This window comes from Bidens hawaiensis, unplaced genomic scaffold (assembly GCF_021521415.1).
Source record: "Bidens hawaiensis isolate Kalapana, Puna unplaced genomic scaffold, B.hawaiensis_p1.1 tig00035947_1, whole genome shotgun sequence".
NCBI lineage: Eukaryota > Viridiplantae > Streptophyta > Magnoliopsida > Asterales > Asteraceae > Bidens > Bidens hawaiensis.
In genome coordinates, this window is record NW_027496266.1 from 8110 (window position 1) to 16218 (window position 8109).

Below are 8109 nucleotides of genomic sequence, written 5' to 3' on the forward strand. Positions count from 1 at the left end.
TTTAACTATAACCTTTACTTTTGAAAATCATATTGTACTTAACAGTGATCAAGGTTCGGGCTATACCCCCGACTATGGTCCAAGCCATTATAATAATAAAATAATACTTAAGCAGAACCCCTACCTCACACGGGTATTCTGAGTTATACGCCTAAGATTGATTGAGCAACACTTCTACTCTCTATCGCGTTCTATAGCTTGAACCGTCAGAACTTTGCTTCTAACTCACTTAACCAATCTACAGGGCGTTTAAACCCCAAATTCTTGCACGTTTCTTGAGAAATCAGGACCTTAGAACCTCACAATGGTCGGGCACGCTTCCCAAGGTTATGTGTGTGTAATGGAAAGTGTTTGTGGGATGAACGGCCTTCAAACACGTAGCTCCTTTTTATAGGCATAATTTCGCCACCATCGCGTAGCGCGACGAGGCTTTCCCCTCGGCCATCGAGTAGCACGATGCCGCAATTCACCAAAATCTGCCACGTGTTAACACGTGGATCCGGTTACTTAACCGGGTCATCGCGAAGCGCGATACCCCCTTCCTTCTGGATCATCGCTTAGCGCGACGCCCCTTTTTCTAAACTTCTGGGAAACACCATCGCGTAGCGCGATGATCAGCTTGATTTACCCATCGGGTAGCGCGATGGGTCTAGAAAACCAAAACTTTTATTTTCAACCACTGGACTTTGTTAACTCATCATTCTTGGTCCATCTTCCATATTTCAAAAATACTAAAGCGGCCCTTATGCGGCTCGCGGCGATGATAGCGTGCGAAGTGCTAAGAGCGCCATCAAAATGCCACATTACGCCCATTGCTCGAGTCCGAGTCCGTGTCCGAGTCCGAGTCCGTGCGTGCACCCTCCGCTAGGACTTGGAGAGTGGTTAGCCACATAAGAATATTACTATGGAAACTCTCTTCCTTATAAAAAGCTTCCATTTTCTTTCTTGTTTCCATGTGGGATGAACTTCTTTTCCTTATTTATACCCATGTGGAATATCCAACTTTCCATGTGGGATTGATCTTCCTTAACATAAGATGTCTTATTTTTCCTTGTTTTATTTCTTTCCTATTACTTTTCTTAAAAATATTTTTAGTCCCTTAACTTTCAAAATTTACATCTTTGGTCCAAAATAAATATGGAATTTTTTTCGAAATGTTACAGAGAATCAATGATATGACATGATGATAAGATTGTAGGAGTATAAAGAGAGAGTTGAGAGAGAATAGAGTGAATGAGAATGGAGAATACCTTTGGCTGAAATGCTTCTCTATAGATAGTCGGAAGCTTCTCTGGGGAAGCTTAAGCTTCTTAATGGTAAGGAGTCAGCTCTTCTTTCAGCTTGTGTAGACTGAGTGTATGCCATTTCTGTGCAACTCTTTTACAGCTTTTGTTTGTCTTGTAGTTGCTTTTACTTTGTGGTAGGTGTCAGACTTTTGGCAGCCATGACTTTTCTGTCATTTACTATAGCATGAGCTTCCTGGTCAACTTAGGAATCCTAAACTGGAAGCTTCTAGCTTCCCTGCCTGGCAGCTTGTGCTTGCTGCTTCTTTATTCCTAAGATTCCTTATTTTATGGTCTTATGTTATGATCACCTTTATCTGATGAGCTTGGAAGTATCGTCTTAGCCTCTTAGCTGTGTGAACGAGTGCTAGAATGAGATTCTCAATAGACGTGTAATTCAGATCAGCTTCCCTTAGCGCCCTGCTGATGAAATACACTGGAGCCTGGCCTTTGTCTCACTTGACCACAAGCACAGAGCTGATAGCTTCCATTTCTGCAGAAAGATAAATTCTCTCCTGCTTGAGAAGCTGTCAGAGCAGATAAGGAAGCTAGATGCTTCTTTAAGTCTAGGATGGCAGCTTCTGCCTCACTAGTCTATTAGAAGTCTTTCTTGTCATTGCAGTTTTTCAAAGTTTAAAGAAAGGTAAAGATTTTTCTACCGATTTTGAAAGAAATCGTTTGAGGGAAACAATCTTACCATTGAGGCTTTGGACATCTTTCTTTATCTTTGGAGAATGCAAGTCAAGAATAGCTTGTAACTTACTTGGGTTAGCTTTTATGCTTTGCTTATCAATCAGGTGACCCAAGAATTTACCTTCTTTAAAACCGAAAGACCATTTGACCGGATTGAGCTTTATGTTGATGCTCCTAAGGTTTTGGAAGGTTTCTTCAATGTCACTCATCATTGTTTCTTCGCTTTAGCTCTTTATGAACAGGTCATCAACATAAGCTTCCATGTTTCTTCCGATTTGTTCAGAGAAGGTGTTGTCAATCAGACATTGGTATGTAACCCCATAATTCTTTAATCCAAAGGGCATCTTCTTGTAGCAAAAGATCCCTTTGTTGGTGTGGAATGTTGTCTTCTCTTCGTCTTTGACCTTCATCAGGATCTGATGGTAGCCCTTGTAGGCATCCATGAAACATTTGTACTGGAAGCCTGTGAGGGAGTCTACCTTCCAATCAATTTCCAGCAGGGGTAGCTATCCTTGGGACAAGCTTTGTTAAGATCCTTAAAGTCCACATACGTTTTCCAAGATCCATCAGACTTCTTGACCATAACCAGGTTTGTAATCCAGGAATGGTATCTTACTTCTTGGAGAATATCAGTTTTGACAAGTTTGTCTACCTCTTTGCAGGCAGCTAAGCTTCTTTCAGCTTCCAAGCTTCTTTTGTTCGATTGAATGGCTTATGTGTGGGTGAGATGCTCAAGGAATGTTCAGCATATTCCATTGGAACCCCTGTCATATCATTTGGACACCATGCAAAAACATCTTTACTATTTTGCAAAAGAGTTATGAGTTTACTCATAGTTGGGAGGGAAGCTTACTATTGACTTTGATTGTTTGTTCAGGGTAAGCTGGGTTGATGCTTATCTCCTGTACAAGGCTATCTTCCATGTCTTCATCAAGTTTTCAGGACTCTTCAGTAGCTGCTATGAGTAAAGATTCGGGTGTTGTGACCAAAATAGCTATTTCTCCTGTGGTTGGGAACTTCATCATACCATGAGCTGTAGAAACTACTGCATCGAAAATGGCTATTTCCGTTCTACCGATGAGTATGTTACAATTAGAAGGATATCTGACCACTGTGAAGGTAAGCTTCTCTACTCGAGAAAGGTCTCCATCCTTAAATTGGACATCTAAAGTGAGCTTACCAAGTGGAATCACCTTTTCTCCAGTAAAGCTTTTAAGAGAATTCTCCATGTGTTGGAGCTGTTTCTTGATTTCTTGAGGGATTTGAAAGAAGCATCTTTCATACATCACCTCTGTTGCTTCCCCGCAGTCCATGTAAGCTCCATCTATAGGGAAGCCATTCAGCTCAGCTTCCACTATGAGTGGAGTCATGACTTTGTGGTGAGGGTCAATCGGAGGGAAGCATATGCTTTGTTGGTTCTAGGCAAGTGTTCATTGCCTCTTGTTACAGACCTGAATCTTGTTTACTCTGAATACTTTCTTTCAATTCCCTTTACCTTCTTTTGGATCTTTAAGCAAGTGAGCTAGCTCACCACTCTGGACAGCGTCTTCAATACGCTTCTTCAGTTGGAAGCAGTAATTGGTGTGATGGCCAATGTCATTGTGGAAGGCACAAAACTTGCCTGCATCACGTTTGCTTGCCGGCTTAAATAACGGGCGAGGAGTACGAAAGTTATGTTTAACTTCCTCGGTTGCCAAATCTCTTGTGGAGTTTTGGTTAGAACCGAGAAGCTCAGTTTATCCTTCTCTTGAGGTCTTTGTTGGCAAGAAGAACGGCTTCTGTCGTCTGATCTTCTATGCTCGTTGTGCTTTTGTGGATGTTTCTCGACAAAGGACTGGAATCGAGGCATCTTCCCTTCTGAAGAGTGATTCCTCCAGCTTCCGGGGTCATGTTTTCTCGTTTCTTGGTTGTCCAGAGCTTCCTCCCTCGGAGGTAAGCTTCTGTTCTTTCGAAGGCTTCCTTCATGGTTTGGGGAATGTTCTCACGTAACCTTCTCACAAGCTTCTTTGCTTTGATAGCATTCCTGTATCCTGAAATGCGCATCTTTTTTGAAGCACCACTGTAGTTCAAGCATTCTTTCTTGTATCTTTCCATGAAGATTTAGATATCCTCATGCTCTTTTTGCCTGATCTGATGTAGGACCGCAGCGTCCTTGGTGCACCTTATTTGCTGGGTAAAGTTGGTTAGGAAACTTTGGTATAAATCATCGAAGGAAGCTATGCTTCTTGATAGAAGAGAATTGAAACAAAGCCTGGCAGGTCCTATTAAGGTTTTCATGAACATGTGATAACATTCTTCATTATTCCACCTTTCAACAGTAGTTGCTTCCGTGAAGATCTGAAGATGGTCTTTAGGATCTTTAGTTCCGTCATAAGTCTTTATGTTTGCTGGCATTTTGATCTTAGTTTGGAATAAAAATTTGGCTATTTGCTCAGAGAAGCATGATAAGGTTGAAGGCTTGTATGGCTGGTAAGATTGTTTTAAGTCACCTGTGCTGTTGGCAACAATACTTGGAACCTGAGTAACCACAGGTTGGCTTGTGGCTGGGAAGCCTTGAGAAGCTTGCCACTGTAGGCTTCCCGGCCAAGGTTATCCGCATTGAGACATCATGAGTGCAGCGATATGAAGATACGTCATGAAGAGCAGCATGAGACCTGGTTGTAGGTAAGCTTGAGGCATGGAGCAAGTAGCTTCTACTACGGATGACGTCATCATGCTGCTTTCAAGAGGTAGTGACATTAGAGCTTCTGCCAAGGAGGTGCTCGTTGGGGGAGGTACCACAACAGGTGAGCTTTGAAAAAGTAGTTCGATGGTGTACTTTCCTGCTCCGTCGGGAGATATGAGTGAAGTTGTGAGGCTTACCCTTTCTCGAGGAGAGTTCATGTTTTCATATTCCTCGATTTTTGAGCTACTAAGTCCTTGAGCGTTTCTCCTTGATGGAGAAGGTGTGCTCGTGTTTGATGGACCAGGCATGGGGGAGAGTGTGACTTCAGGTTCCGCGGTATAATCTAACCTTATCACCCCTTAGCTCGCTCCTCTTGAGCATAATTATTCATCAGCTCTCTGAGCTGGAGGAAGTTCCGTTTAACACCGACCGACGTCATATCTATCCTCTCCCCGGAAGTAAAAAATCACTCATTTGAAAAGAAGATTTCACTTCTAGTCGAAGATGGTGTTTGGAACTCAAAAGATTGTGACGAGTAGCCGTCGGCCTGCTCATCTCTGGCGAACAACAACCGATATTTTCCTCCGGGGAGGAGTTATCAAGTGGCCGATCATCGTTTGGAGAAATACTCTTGCCGAGATTACTCTTTTCAACCATGAAAGAACAATACTTGAGAACAATGGAACTGAAACTACAAGTATCTTTGTTCTAAGTAGTGCAGCCCCACGGTGGGCGCCACTTGTTTCTACAACGACGTAGCTAACAACAAGAGTATAGGGGTCTAAGAGTGTATCCCTACCAGAGCTTCTCTGCCTGCTAAGAATCAAAGAAAACACGACCGGTTAGACCGCCGTAGAAGGGGGTCTCCAACGATCAATCTCCGGTGTGAGAATCAATGATATAACACGATGATAAGATTGTAGGAGTATAAAGAGAGAGTTAAGAGAGAATAGAGTGAATGAGAATGGAGAATACCTTTGGCTGAAATGCTCCTTCTATAGATAGTCGGAAGCTTCTCTGGGGAAGCTTAAGCTTCTTAAAGGTAAGGAGTCAGCTCTTCTTTCAGCTTGCACAGTGTAACACCTCGGCTTAAGCGAAAATGCCCGAGTGTGACGTACAGATTGCTCAAACACACGTGGCACTATTAAGTGACCATAATAACATTAATTCATTAAATAGCCAAGTACACAAGTTCAATCAAGTAAACAATACGAGTTTAAATCAAAGATAAACAATAATCAAAACAAATGTCTCGTTTATTAAATAACCTCGGTATTCTAAGCGTCTTCTAGTCCTTCATCCTCTAATCACGGTACCTGTAACATATGTATAAAATATGGTCAGCTATAAATATAGCTGGTGAGTTTCCACAGTTTAAATACGTACATAAAAACCATACAATTCATAGACATGTGATAAACGAGCAAGTAAGTCCTTTCCAGTTGGTACAACCAACGTACTTGGATAATCGCGCAAGTAAGGTCCTTTCCAATTGGTAACAACCAACGTACTTGGATAATGAGGCCCTTTTCCACTCGATAAAAATGGACCAGAGTGCAAAGGGGGGCGTATGATCATAGTTAATGAGGCTTCCCAATCGTGCAAGTAATACAAGTAACACACAAGTCCATACACGAATTGTAGTGGTATGTAGGCAATTTCTACCAATTTAATTGTACTTACACTAGGTCCATTTTGGACAAAGTTTTCATTATTTTATCAATATCTTACAGCATTCAATCCGTTAGGATCCGTACCAAAAAAAAAAATACTCAACTAGCCCCTGCTCGTTGTATATATATAAACATAACATTGTCAATAAAGTTCACGAGGCATTTTTAAGTTTATTTTTATTTTTACAGATAATTAGCAACAAAAAGTTTATAAGTGCTAAACATCGGGTGGTGACTCGTATAAATGAGACAAGACTAAGCATTGCAACCTTTGTAAACCCATCTCTTGATTGCATCATTGAACCCGCAAAACACTTGGTGAACGAATTGGAACCACCACTTTACACTGTTACTTTATATAAAGATTATGTTCGCTGCTTCAACGCATTTGGTGACCACACTGGTGCCATACTAGGAAATAGGTAGGTAATGGTGTGGTCTTGTTATAAAACTTTGACAATATGCTGATAATAAATTAATAATGTATGACATATATGTGCTTAATGTTGTTATACCGGCCTTGACTACCCAAGTGGTTGAGTACGAGATTTACAATACAACACTAAAATAATGCATTAATTTTAACAACCAATTATAAAACACAATAGCTTAAAATAAATTGTTAGTGTATTTGATAAGTTTATCTGATTAATTGGCTATTTGGTTATGGTTACGGTTAACGTGTCTTTGTTAAGCGACTTTAACCGAAACCAAAATGAACCTTGTATGTTTGTGATTTTCCAACTTCTAAACCTCCATTTCCAACTTCGAACATTTGATTTCAAGCTGGAACACTATCCATAACCGAGTTTGGAACCTGCATAACCGAGCTTGGAGCACAATAACGAAACCACTTTCAGCTCGAACAAAGCACAGTTTAACCGAACTTAACCGAAACCAGCCCATAACCAACGTTAACCAACCCATGCTTTACCAATATCCTTGGTTATGGTTATGGTTAAGCAATCTTCAATAGCTGAAGCTCGGCAGTTATGATTATATGCATCCATAACCAAACCGACTTTGCACACTCCAAGTGTATTGTGTTATATGAAACTTGCATAATTTATAATTTGAGGTTTGTATAAACAAAAGCATATAAAATTATGAAAATGAGTTAACTTATCGAGACACAAGTTGAGTTTACATGATCAATACAAACTATGCTTTCATCGGTTAACTTTGGCTAAGCTTGAAATCTCATGTAGAATAGGTCATGGATTTAAAAGAAAAATGATGTAATAAAGTAAAATAACGGGGACACATGCCATGCCATTTGAAAGATTCTTTATTAGCCAAAATTTTCCGCTGAAACTATTTTCCTATTTTTAATGAAAAATTATTTATGTCAGTGTAATCAAAACATATTAATCCATCATTTAATTAAATAACTAATTACCTAAATTATAGATATTAAAAATATGCAGGTATTTATATCAGTATAATAAAAACATCTATATTTTTAATGAAATCATATCTACATTTTTTATTAAATCAATTTATAAACACTTTTCAGTGTAAGAGATGAATGCGATAAAAATTAATGAACGAATCTATAGGTCTAAGAAGATATAAACAAGAAAAAATTATTATAAATAACAATTTTATTTTCACGTATTCATTCAACCTCTGATGACCGTCGTTTGAGTCATGCAAAAACCTAATTAACCTAAGCAGCTAGGGTAAGTCAGGTATCGTATCTACTAGGAGTATGTGGTCAGTGTGCAGTGAAAATGATTCCTAGCATTATGAAGTAATTCAATTAAAGTGCTGATCACACTAGCAAACAGTTTGG